The following is a 14,094-nucleotide window of genomic DNA, read 5'->3' on the forward strand; positions in this document are numbered from 1 at the left end:
AACGTAAGGTGGATATTAGATGATTTGGGAATATTAAGTAATGTTCAGGTCCCGACACCTGTATGGAAGCCGAGGCAGGAAGTCACTTAGGGCAGGAGTTCGAGACCAGTCCAGACAACACAGTGAGACACCATCTCTACAAAAAGTTAAAAAAAAAAAAATAGCCAGCCGTGTTGGCAGGTGTCTGGTCCCAGCTACTTGGGAGGCTGAGGTGAGGATTTCACTCTCATTCAGAGTGAAAGCCAAAGCCTTACGATGATCTACAAGGTCGCAATTAAACTTCACCACCCCCCTTCTCTGTACTCATCTTCTCCTCTAATCCCTCCTTCTCCCAGCTCCAGCCACACTGACCTTCTCAGTCATCTGCATACTCTGGCCTCTTCACACCCACTTGCCTGGGCCCAAGATGCCCTTCTCATTACAGTCTGCATTGCTGGCTCCCTCACTCCCTTCCTACCTCTATTCAAAAGATTTCTTTCTTTCTTTTTTTTTTTTTTTGAGACAGAGTCTCACTCTGTCACCCAGGGTGGAGGGTGGTGGCAGGATCACAGCTCACTGCAGCCTTGGTCTCCTAGGCTCAAGCAGATCTTCCCACCTCAGCCTCCCAAATATAGGCACAGGACACCATGCCTGGCTAATGTTTTTATTTTTTGTACAGGTGGATTCTGCCCATGTTGCTCAGGCTGGTTTCAAAACCCTGGACAGGAGATCCTCCCGCCTCAACCTCCCAACATGTTGGGATTACAGGTGTGAGCCACCTTTTCGGGCCACAAAGACACCTTAGTGACACTTTTCCTGGCCACAGTCTAAAATTTAACCTACCACTTACCTGCATTGTTTTCTCTTCTTAGCTCTTATTGCAATTTAATGCACCAAAATTTCACTTATCTTTTTTATGGTCTATGTTTGCCCAAAAAATCAATTTACATAAACGCTTTGATGGTGGTTGTGTTCATTGCTGTATCCACTGGACCTAAACTAGTAACCAGAATATACTCGAAACTCATTTCATATACATTGAGTGAAGAAATAAAAAGCAGTGTGTGGGCTCAAATGTTTACTCTTACAGTCAATTTGCAAATTTTGTTTTAGACTGTGGCATGTACAATGTGTGAAAGATGCCATCTGTTAATGACTGGCAGGTTTGACTGGTTTGTGCTCTGAATTGAGAATAATTTACTTTTTCCAATGTAAGCTTTAAGTTGAGCCTTTCTAAGTTAAAAAAAAAAAAAAAAATCTAGGCCGGGCACGGTGGCTCAAGCCTGTAATCCCAGCACTTTGGGAGGCCGAGATGGGCGGATCATGAGGTCAGGAGATCGAGACCATCCTGGCTAACACTGTGAAACCCCGTCTCTACTAAAAAAAAATACAAAAAACTAGCCGGGCGAGGTGGCGGGCGCCTGTAGTCCCAGCTACTCGGGAGGCTGAGGCAGGAGAATGGCGTGAACCCGGGAGGCGGAGCTTGCAGTGAGCTGAGATCCGGCCACTACACTCCAGCCCGGGCAACAGAGTGAGACCCCGTCTCAACAAAAAAAAAAAAAAAAACTTCCATCGTATGCCTTTTAGGCACCATTGACATCTTGATCGACATCTTTCCAGGCTTTCACGACAAATTCAAAGGTCATTGATGGCTCTACACCTCCTGAGATGGGGTAGCCGGGTTATGGGTGATTTTTGTCTATCTTTAGTAAATATAAAACATCACCCAAAATTGTTTCTAGAATAAATACAAATATAAGAGTAGGATATTAGGGCCGGGCATGGTGGCTCACGCCTGTAATCCTAGCACTTTGGGAGGCCAAGGTGGGTGGATCACATGAGGTCAGGAGTTTGAGACCAGCCTGGCTAACATAGTGAAACCCCGTCTCTACTAAAAATACAAAAATTAGCCGGGCATGATGGTATGTGCCTGTAATCCCAGCTACTCGGGAGGCTGAGGCAGGAGAATTGCTTGAACCTGGGAGGTGGAGGTTTTAGTGAGCCGAGAGTGTGCCATTGCACTCCAGCCTGGGGGATGAAAGTGAAACGCCGTCTCAAAAAAAAAGAGTAGATTGTTAGATAAGTTCAGGGATGATGAAGCCATAATGGGTTAACTAGGATGGGGGTTGATTCCTAAGCTTTGAGATAGACTTTTAGAATCAGGCATATAAATTCTGCTGGATTTGAATGCTGTGTAGGATAGAGCACAGGTCTGAAAAAATACGAAAATTCTAATGTCTTTATTTACCTAAAACATAGCCTCTTGTGTTTTTTATTTATTTATTTATTTATTGAGACAAAGTCTCGCTCCGTCGCCCAGGCTGGAGTGCAGTGGCATGATCTTAGCTCACTGCAACCTCTGCCTCCCGGGTTCAAGGGATTCTCCTGCCTCAGCCTCCCAAGTAGCTGGGATTACAGGTGCACACCACCAGGCCCGGCTAATTTTTGGTATTTTTAGTAGAGACAGGGTTTCACTGTCTTAGCCAGGATCATCTCGATCTCCTGACCTTGTGATCCATCCGCCTTGGCCTCCCAAAGTGCTGGGATTACAGGCATGAGCCACAACTCCTGGCCGCCTCTTGGGTTATTTTTAAAATCATAGAGGCTAGGCCAGTATTCCTAGCAGCAGGTAGAAGGTAAACCCTGTCCATGTGGATCTCTGGATGCTGACAAATAAAAATGTATCTCTCTTTATCAACCTCGTAAACCAGCCCCCTTCCCATTACTATAGTTAGCTGATATTCTCACACTGTGAGATCTCCATTCCATTTATTCATATTACTCATTTACCAAAAGTGGATTGGGCCCAAATTATGTCAGGCACTGGGGAGAACAAAAGTGAATATTACACAGTGTACAGAGAAATTATGTTTTAAATGTCTTAGAACTTGAATTGCAAAAAGAATCAGTAGGGTTGTCCTTGGTGCCATGGTTAACAGTCCTTTCAGATAAAGATCACATACTTCCAAGTTCAGTTAAAACTTACTTTCGGCCGGGCGGGGTGGCTCATGCCTGTAGGCCCAGCACTTTGGGAGGCCGAGGCAGGTGAATCACTTGAGGTCAGGAGCTTGAGACCAGCCTGGCCAACGTGGCGAAACTCCATCTCTACTAAAAATACAAAAATTAATGGGGGGAGGGGGGAGGGATTGCATTGGGAGTTATACCTGATATAAATGACGAATTGATGGGTGCTGATGAGTTGATGGGTGCAGCACACCAACATGGCACAAGTATACATATGTAACAAACCTGCACGTTATGCACATGTACCCTAGAACTTAAAGTATAATAAAAAAAAAAATTAATCATGGTGGCGGGCACCTGTAATCCCAGCTACTCAGGAGGCTGAGGTGGAGCATTGCTTGAGTCCGGGAGGTGGAGGTTGCAGTGAGCCGAGATTGCACCATTGCACTCCAGCCTGGGCGACAGAGCAAGACAGTCTGAAAAAAATAATTAATTAAAAAATATATATATATGTATATCAGAAATAGAGCATACAATGCAGTTCTGTAATTTGCACTCAATATATTATGAGCATATGTACACATTCATAACTAAGTATCACTAAAAAGTGATTACTCCAGCTGGGCGCGGTGGCTCACGCCTGTAATCCCAGCACTTTGGGAGGCTGAGGCAGGAGGATCACTTGAGCTCAGGAGTCTGAGACCAGCCTGACCAACATAGTGAAACCCTGACTCTACTAAAATACAAAATTAGGCCTGGTGGCACATTCCTGTAATCCCAGCAACTTGGGAAACTGAGGCAGAAGAATTGCTTGAACCCGGGAGGTGGAGGTTGCAGTGAGCCAATATCATACCATTGCACTCCAGTCTGCACAGCAAGAGCAAAATTCATCTAAAAAAAGAAAGAAAGAAAGAAATTACTCTGTAATTGCTTGACTATTGAAAACTCCTAGTTTCTAAGGGATATCAGCACATGAGTTTCCACCTCTGTTATCCAGGCCATATAAATATCATTGATGGCACACGGATGGACAAAATAGAAAGCAAAACAAAAACAAAAATGAGGAAGTCATAGAAGAGGGTAGTAACATTTTAGCCAGAGAAAAACTACTCTAAATGGAGGAAGTCAGAAAATAAGGCAACCAGCATCATATTGCAAATGCAGTGGAGAGGTAAGGTCATGTTACAATGTAGCCTAGTAAAAGAAAAACAAAACAAGCAAAACAAAACCCCTGAAGTTGAAGATGTGGTTCTAAATCAACATCCAGCCCAACCCATGACTCTGCATGTGATCTTGAGCACTTTAGCTGTCTGGGACTCAGTTTCCTCATCTGTAAAATGAGGAGTTGGCCTACATTCTCCCTTAGACCCCTTTCAGCTCAAATCTCTGATTCTATGGCGCTGTACATTTTCTGACACAAGTAGGGAAGGTCAGAACTCTGGATAGCGCTTCACAGGGCTTTAACTGTTCGTTCTAACGAGATGACCCACCCCCATCTTGGTTCGCTGACCACATAGCAATGAATCTATCATAGAGCCCTTAAACCGGTCAGTTTGCATACCCAGCAAGTGTTTTGAAAAGCTACTGATTTAGGCCAAATTAGGAGGAGGGGCAAGGGGTTGCCTTGGAGAAGCGAACAGGGGCGGCAGGCTGAACTGTAAATCACTCTCGGCTCTGGGCTCTCTTTCTTTTTTCCTCTTTCCCATATGGGCTTCCTAACCCTGGGAGCCATTTTTAGGGTGAACAAAGGTATCTGTGGAATGTTCATTTGTTTCTATTATTTGCCACAAGCAGTCTTTGTTTTCTGTTTTTTGGTTTTTTTTTAACTTGAATACCTAACACTCCCTCTTAAAACCAGGACTCAGTATAAAAACTATGCTTCACACTGTTGGCAAGAGCCACACACTGGACACTCAAATGTCCATTAAAAGTAGGATGGGGACAGGCTTCCCCAAATCAAACTTCAGCTTCAAAAGTTTTTTTTCTGACCCCTAACTTTTGAATGCTACAGAGGGCCTTTGGAGCTCTCTTTTGGAGCATCCAAAAGAGAGGTGAACAGGACTATTTCACGTGCTTAGTTACATGAGATTGCCAAAATAAAAATAAGGTTTAATCCTCTTCAAGCTATATTTTAGTGAATAATGTTAATATGTTTCAAAATTGTATGGCATTTATAAAATTGTGATGTCTGAGTATATGCTACCAATCATAATAAAGCTTATAATGTTAAGTTATTGTAAACCAAAAAAAAAAAAAAAATAGGATGGGGGCTGGGCGCAGTGGCTTATGCCTGTAATCCTAACACTTTCGGAAGCCGAGGCAGGCGGATCGCTTGAGCTCAGGAGTTGGAGACCAGCCCGGACAACACAGCAAAACTAATTTTGCTGTGTTGGGAGGCTGAGGTGGGAGGATTGCTTGAGTCCGGGAGGTGTAGGTTGCAGTGAGCCGAGACTGCACCATTGCACTCCAGCCTGGGTGACAGAGCAAGACTCTGTCTGAAAAAAATAAATAAATTTATATATATATACCAGAAATAGAGCATACAATGCAGTTCTGTAATTTGCACTTAATATATTGTGAGCACATATACACATTCATAACTATGTATCATCAAAAAGTAATTACTCAGGCTGGGTGCAGTGGCTCATGCCTGTAATCCCAGTTAGTTGGGCATGGTAGTGTGTGCCTGTAGTATTTATTAGTGTGTGTATAAAAAATGCGTAAGTTAGCTGGGCATGGTAGTATGTGCCCGTAGTCCCATACTCAGGAGGCTGAGGCAGGAGAATCACTTAAGCCAGGGAGGTTGAGGTTACAGTGAGCCATGATTGCATCACTGCATGCTAACCTGAGTGATGTAAGATCCTATCTCAAAAACAACAAACAAAAATGTAATGGGACCAGGTGTGGTTGCTCATGTCTGTAATCCCAGCACTTTGGGAGGCTGAGGCAGGATGACTGCTTGAGCCCAAGAGTTTGAGACCAGCCTGGGCAACACAGGGAGATCCCATATCTACAAAAAATAATAAATTAGCTGCGCATGTCTGGGTGCAGTGGCTCACGCCTGTAATCCTAGCACTCTGGGAGGCCGAGGCGGCAGATCACAAAGTCAGGAGATCAAGACTATCCTGGTCTTGATAACATGGTGAAAACCCATCTCTACTAAAAATACAAAAATTAGCTGGGCTTGGTGGTATGTGCCTGTAATCCCAGTTACTCGGGAGGCTGAGGCAGGAGAATCCCTTGAACCAGGGCGCCGGAGGTTGCAGTGAGCCGAGATGGCAGCATTGTCCTCCAGTCTGGCAACAGAGTGAGACTCCATCTAAAAAAAAAAAAAAAAAAAATTAGCTGGGCACGGTAGCAGGTGACTATTGTCCCAACTACTCAGGAGAATGAGGTGGGAGAATTGCTTGAGCCCAGGAGGTTGAGGCTGCATTGAGCTGAGATTGTGCCACTACACTCTAGCCTGGGCAACAGAGTGAAACTCTGTTTCAAAAAAGAAAAAAAAAAAGATATGGATAGGACTGGTCATAATGGCCCACACTCCTAATCCCAGTGCTTTGGGAGGCCACCATGGAAGGATCACCTGAGGCCAGGAGTTTGAAGTTCCAGTGGTCTATGATTGTTAGAGGCCTTTGAACCAGAGCAACTCCATCTTGAGTAGGGGCTGGGTAAAATAAGGCTGAGTCCTACCGGGCTACATTCCCAGACAGTCAGGCGTTCTAAGTCACAGGATGAGATAGGAGACCAGCACAAGACACAAGTCGTAAAGACTTTGCTGATAAAACAGGTTGCAGTAAGGAAGCCGACCAAAACCCATCAAAACCAAGAAGGTGATGACCGTCCTCACTGCTACACTCCTATTAGCACCATGACAGTTTACAAATGCCATGGCAACATCAGAAAGTACCCGATGTGATCTAAAAAGGGGAGGCATGAATAATCTACCCCTTGTTTAGCATATCATCAAGAAATAACCATAAAAATGGGCAACCAGCAGCCCTTGGGGCTGCTCTGTCTGTGGAGTAGCCATTCTTTGGTTCCTTTACTTTGCTAGTAAACTTGCTTTCACTTTACTCTAGGGACTTGCTAGGAATTCTTAATGGCGCAAAATCCAAGAACCCTCTCTTGGGGTATGGATCAGGACCCTTTTATTGTAACATATTGTTGGCAACCAAAGAAGGGACTATAGTGCGGAAACCCCTGACACAAAGGCTAACTTTGGGTAAGTGGTTGGGTCCGGTAACATCTTTCTGGCGAACCCTGAAGGGATGAAATCCCCTCACTCAAAGGAAATAGATTGGTTGACTTTGGGTAAGTTGGTGGGGTACCTGGGTAAAGAATGGGATTGGGTGAGAGGCCCAACTTAAAGAAGTTAGAAGAGTCTCTCCTAAGACAAAGAGGGTTAAAGGCTCCTCTCAATAAAAGGCAAGGACACTTGACCAACCTTGGGTTCAAGGCCCAACTTAGGAGGGTTAGAGGCCCCTCTCAGTAAAGTCCCTCTCGGCTAAGAATGGGTTTGGCACTACAGGATGTTAACTGCTACTCTCTTTGGAATAATCTGCTTTGCACTCTTTGCTGATGACTGTGGGTGACAGGATTAGGCAGGTACAGGATCATGGAACATGGGGAGCTTTTTCCTCCCTAAAAGGGGAAATTTGAGAGCTGACAGGACTGCTGGAAAAGATCCCTTCATGACGGACAAGCAGCCACCTGAACTTTTGAGCAATGGGTGGGTCTTTCTCTGGTCTCCCTGAGCTCTTCGCTTTTCCTACTCTGCCTCAGGGAATGCATGCCCGTGCTCCCTCTCTGCAAACTGGTTAAATGAATGGTAAAAATCACTGTTTATATCAGGCATGATGGCTCACACCTGTAATCCAGCACTTTGGAAGGCCGAGGCAGGTGGATTGCCTGAGCTCAGGAGTTCGACACCAGCCTGAGCAACACAGTGAAACCCCGTCTCTACTAAAAATACAAAAAATTAGCTGGGTGTGGCGGCAAGTGCCTGTAGTCCCAGCTACTCGGGAGGCTGAGGCAGGAGAATCACTTGAACCTGGGAGGTGGAGGTTGCAGTGAGCCAAGATCATGCCATTGCACTCCAACCTGGACTACATAGCGAGACACCGGCTCAAAAAACAAACAACAACAATAAAAAACAAACACAAAATCACTGTTTATCTCCTCTGTAAAGTTTTGATTAATGGAAAAAAGGATTGCTCAGGCTAATCTTAAACTGTAGTGAATCTGGTGTGCTTTGTGTATCTTTCTGTATTGTTCTGTCATGATGAGGAGTACCTTAGGATAGAATGTGGACGTAGGACCTGTATATGCCTGCTGTTCAAGACAGCCCAGCAAACTGGTTAGTCATTTCCTTGGGAGACTGACCTTGCAACCATGTGGCTGTGCTTTCTCTTTTCACAATGGTGGCCTGTGTTCAGGGTCCTGGTAAAAAAAAAAAAAAAATGAAAGTATATCCATATAATGAAAGGCTATGCAGCAATGAGAATGAATAAACTACAGCTATAAACCACAACCTGAATGAATCTCACAATGTGAGGACCAAAAGAAGCCAGACAAAAAAAGAGTACATAGTTTACAATTCTACTCGTATAATGTAAAGGTCAAAACTTTAACAATAGACAAAACTGGGTTGGGCGCGATGGCTCATGCCTGCAATCCCAACACTTTGGGAGGCCGAGGCAAGTGGATCACCTGAGGGTGGGAGTTCAGGACTAGCCTGGCCAACATGGTGAAACCCTGTCTCTACTAAAAACACAAAAATTAGCCAGGCATGGTGGCGGGCACCTGTAATCCCAGCTACTTGGGAGGCTGAGGCAGGAGAATGGCTTGAACCTGGGAGGCAGAGGTTGCAGTGAGCTGAGATCATGCTGCTGCACTCCATCCTGGGTGACAGAGCGAGACTCCATCTCTCAAAAATAAAAATACAAAATAAAAATAGACAAAACTAACCCATTTTTAAAGTTCTAGAGTGAGACAGGGTCCCACTCTATTACCCAGGCTGGAGTGCAATGGTGTGATCTTAGCTCACTGCAGCCTTGCATTCCTGGGCTCAAGTGATCCTCCTGCCTCAGCCTTCCAAGTGACTGGGACTACAGTCACACCACAACACCCCACTATTTTTTTAAATTTTTTGTGGAGATGAGATCTCACTGTGTTGCTCAGGCTCGTCTCAAACTCCTGGGCTCAAGGAATCCTTCTACCTCAACCTCCCCAAATGCTGGGATTACAGGTGTGAGCTGTTTTGCCAGCTAAAAACTAATCTATTATTCTAGAAGTTAGAACAGTTGTTACTGTTGACAAAAAAAGTCAAACTCTGTAAAATATTTAAAGAGGTTTACTTCAAGCCAAATATGAGTGACCATGGCCCAAGAGACAGTCTCAAGAGGTCCTGAGAAATGTGTCCAAGGTGGTTCAGTTACAGCTTAGTTTTATACATTTTAGGGAAACATAAGACATCAATCAATACATGTGAAGCATACATTGATTCAATCTATAAAGGCAGCACAACTCAAGTCGGGGGAAGTGTGCTTCTAGGTGATAGGTAGGTTCAAAGATTTTCTGATTGGCAATTGGTTGAAAGAGTTATTACCTAGAGACCTGGAATCAATAGAAAGGAGTGTTTGGGTTAAGATAAGGACTTGTGGAGACTTGCAAGGTTCTTATTATGTAGATAAAGTCTCATAGGTGGCCACCCTTAGAGGCAACAGATGGCAAATGTTTTCTATTTAGAACTTTAAAAGGTGCTGGTCTCTCGGCCAATCTCTTCAGGATCAGAAAAAGACTTGGAAAGGGAAGGAGATTCTCTATAGAAAGTAAATTTCCCCCACAAGATACAACTTTGCAGAGCCATTTAAAAAATACATCAAAGTTGATCCTTTTGTAGTTCAAGAGTGTAATGATAGGGCGTTCACATGCATGCATCAGATGTGCCACCCTCAAACCTCATTAGGATGTTGGCACATTACCTGTCTGACATAAAGGAAAAATAATAAATAAAAATATGTCAAAGAAATATATTCTGGGGTAAAAGATTTTTATTCCTTTCAGGGTCTGCTATCTGAATGTGATGCTATACTAGAATCAGGTTGGAATTTGGTATTTTATTGCTACAAAGAGTCTGCTTTGTCAGTCATAAGATCTCTTGTTTTAATGTTAATGCTGGTCAGCTGTGCCTGAATTCCAAAGGGAGTAGAGTATAATGAGGCATATCCGACCCTCCTACCCCGGTTTGAAACCCCCTTGGTGGAGAGGAAGGGGTCTGTTCAGTCATTTGGGGGAGGAGCTTATAATTTCATTTTTGGCTCACATTACCCGGGTGGGAATTCATGACTGGAAGACAGCATGAGCGAGTCTTCCAGGATTCTGGTAGTATTCTGATTCTTGATTTGAATTCTGGTTCTATGTATATGAATTTTGTAAAATTTTATGAAACTGCAAACTTATATGTACTTTTTTTTTTTTTTTTTTGAGACAGACTCTCACTCTGTCATCCAGGCTGGAGTACAGTGGCACAATCTTGGCTCACTGCAAACTCTGCTTCCCGGATTCAAGTGATTCTGCTGCCTCAGCCTTTTGAGTAGCTGGGACTACAGGCGCGCACCACCACGCCTGGCAAATTTGTGTAGTTTTAGTAGAGACAGGGTTTTGCCATGTTGGCCAGGTTGGTCTTGAACTCCTGACCTCAAATGATCCACCTGCTTCAGCCTCTCAAAGTTCTGAGATTAAAGGTGTGAGCCACCGCACCTGGCTGACATGTACACTTTTTGTAGGTATGTGATACTTCAACAATGTTACATATATTTAACAAATTAAATGTATATATTTTAACACCTGGCCTCATGCATACACACACAAAAAAATTACATTATATAGAACTTCATAAAAATTGTCCGAAATTCAGAAACACACATATACACACATGTGTGCAAACACACACATACACAGAGAGAAAGAGAAAGAGAGATCCTGGTAGTGTGATAGAAAAAAGAGGTTCACATTTGTGGAGTGTGATTAAAAAAAACAATCCTCAACCCCTAGAAGATGGGAAAAAGGCAGCTTTGGGGAGGAAGAGGAATTAGTAAGCTGTATAGTATGACTCACCCAAGAACAATGACAACCAGCACTGCCCTTTGTCACTTGGACTTTGAACAGTTGGTAAAATTATTTTGAGGTGTGGGTGAGTAAGGGGGTGTGCCCTGGAGCATTACTTGCTCAAATTGGTTTCTGCCCTGTATTAGATCAACACATAGATCACACATTAACTATTCTCATCCCACTTGAAAATGGCCCATATGCCATCAGGAGAAAGACCCTGACTGTTTCCCATGATTATTCTTGTTATTCCAACATCCTTCAGATTGAGCGTTAAGTCCATATATAATGAACTTGATGAATCTTTCCAGAATCTCAAGCAGCAGTTCTATTATAATGTAAATCAGAAATCTTTGAGAAACTTTTTTTTTTTTTTGCGATGGAGGCTCACTCTGTTGCCTAGGCTGGAGTGCAGTGGCACAATCTCTGTTCACTGCAACCTCTATCTCCCGGGTTCAAGCGATTCTCCTGCCTCAGCCTCCAAGTAGCTGGGATTACAGGTGCCCAGCACCATGCCTGGCTAGTTTTTGTATTTTTAGTAGAGACAGGGTTTCGCCACATTGGCTAGGCTAGTTTCGAACTCCTGACCTCAGGTGATCCACTTGCCTCAGCTTCCCAAAGTGCTGGGATTACAGGCATGAGCCACCACACCTGGCCTGAGAAACTTGTTAAAAACACAGATTTCTTGGGGCAAAGATTCCGCAGGTGACCGGTAGATCCTGAGAATCTTCATTTTAACCAGCTTCCCTTGCCTTCCCACTCATCTGCCATAAAAGTCTGGATTTTAGCTGGGCACAGTGGCTCATGCCTGTAATCCCAGCACTTTGGGAGGCCGAGGCAGGGGGATCACCTGAGGTCAGGAGTTCGAGACCAGCCTGGCCAAATGGTGAAACCCTGTCTCTACTAAAAATACAAAAATTTGCCAGGCATGGTGGCGCGGGCCTGCAGCCCCAGCTACACAGGAGGCTGAGGCAGGAGAATCGCTTGAACCTGGGAGGCGGAGGTTGCAGTGACCTGAGATAGCACCATTGTGCTCCAACCTGGGCGACAAGAGTGAAACTCCATCTCAAAAAAAAGGCTGGATTTTATCTGTGCATTTTATGTGTCAACTTGACTGGACCATGGGATGCTCAGGTATTTCGTTAAACATACTGAGTGTAACGCTGAGGGTGTTTCTGGATGAGATGAACATTTCTATAGGTTGACTGAGTAAAGCAAATTGCCCTCCCCAGTGTCTTGGGGCCTTATTCAATCATTGAAGACCTGAATACAACAAAAAGGCTGAATAGAACAACATTTGTTCTCTCTGGCTGACTGTTTTTGAGCTGGGAACATTAGGCTTCTGTCTTTGGGCTTGGACTTGGACTGGAATTTACATCATTTATTCCCCTGGGTCTCCAGCTTGCCAGCTGCAGATCTTGGGACTTCTCAACCTCTATAACTACATGAGCCAATTCATTCAGATATGTGTATATATTGGCTCAGGATAGCACACCTGGCGGCTCTGGTTCCCAGCTCTAGCAGGAGGCTACCCACGTCTCTGGCAGACCTCCAACTATGCATGCACAGGATAGACTCCAAGCAGTTCAGATAAGGCTAAAATAAACAGAGGCTCCAGCTGTTCACTCACCACGGGGGAGGCAAAATTCGGAATTTGAGTTCAGCCAAGTTAACTGCCTACTAAACTAAAAATTTGGGTAAGCCAGATGCAGTGGCTTACGCCTGTAATCCCAGCACTTTGGGAAGTTGAGACAGGTAGATGACTTGAGCCAAGGAGTTCAAGACTAGCCTAGACAACATGACAAAACCTCATCTCTACAAAAATATATAAGAATTAGCTGGGCATAGTAGTGTGTGCCTATAGTCCCGGCTACTTGGGAGGCTGAGGTGGGAGGATCACTTGAGCCCAAGAGGCAGAGATTTCAGTGATTTGAGATCGTGCCCCTGCACTCCAGTCTGGGCAACTGAGTGAGTCCCTGCCTCCAAATAATAATAGGCCGGGCGCAGTGGCTCACGCCGGTAATCCCAGCACTTTGGGAGGCCGAGGTGGGCAGATCACATGAGGTTGGAAGTTCAAGACCAATCTGACCAACATGGAGAAACCCCATCTCTACTAAAAATACAAAATTAGCCAGACTTGGTGGCACACGCCTGTAATCCCAGCTACTTGGGAAGCTGAGGCAGGAGAATCATTTGAACTTGGGAGGCAGAGGTTGCAGTGAGCTGAGATCGCACCATTGCACTCCAGCCTGGGCAACAAGAGCGAAACTCAGTCTCAAAAAAATAAAATAAAATAAAATAAAATAATAATAATAATAAAATAAATAAATAATTTGGAATCTTCAGAGGACCATAATAGAGATCCATAATCTTTTCAATCTGTCACTCATAATTGTATTAATTTGGGTTCTCCAGAGATATAGTACCAATAGGATATATATCTATTGAGGGACAATAGGTGAGAATAAGATATATATATTTACAACTGTTTATAAGCCATCCAGTCTATGGTATTTTGTTACAGCAGCCTGAACTAAGACAGATGGAAAAAGAGAAAACTATAATATCAGTGCCCAGCAACTTGAAGTCTGTCTCAGTCAACTTGGCTGCTATAATAAAATACCACACACTGGGTAAATTATAAGCAACTGAAATTGATTTCTCACAGTTAGCAATAGAAATTGATTTCTCACAGTTCTGGAGGCTGGACAGTCCAAGATCAAGGACTGGCAGATCTGGTATCTGGTGAGGGCTCACTTTGTCATAGATAGCGTCTTCTATGTGTCCTCGAATGGCACAAGGGGCAAGCAGGCTCCCTCACACTTCTTTTTTTTTTTGAGATGGAGTCTCACTCAGTTGCCCAGGATGGCCTGTAATGGCGCGATGGCACGATCTTGGCTCACTGCAACCTCCACCTCCCAGGTTCAAGTGATTCTCCCACCTCAGCCTCCTGAGTAGCTGGGATTACAGGCACCCACCATCATGCCCGGCAAATTTTTGTATTTTTGTAGAGGTGGAGTTTCACCATGTTGGCCAGGCTGG

General features: G+C 44.2%; 1 non-coding gene across 1 annotated transcript; it reads left to right on the plus strand.

The window, feature by feature from the left end:
* The first annotated feature begins 9,832 nt into the window (after nucleotides 1-9,832).
* LOC117066285 lies at nucleotides 9,833-9,936 on the plus strand. Its single transcript, XR_004430262.1, has one exon. It is a non-coding gene; the product is annotated as a small nucleolar RNA U13 (small nucleolar RNA).
* The last annotated feature ends 4,158 nt before the right edge of the window (nucleotides 9,937-14,094 follow it).

The sequence above is a fragment of the Trachypithecus francoisi genome, unplaced genomic scaffold, assembly GCF_009764315.1.
Source record: "Trachypithecus francoisi isolate TF-2019V2 unplaced genomic scaffold, Tfra_2.0 Lachesis_group2, whole genome shotgun sequence".
In the NCBI taxonomy this organism is placed as follows: Eukaryota; Metazoa; Chordata; class Mammalia; order Primates; family Cercopithecidae; genus Trachypithecus; species Trachypithecus francoisi.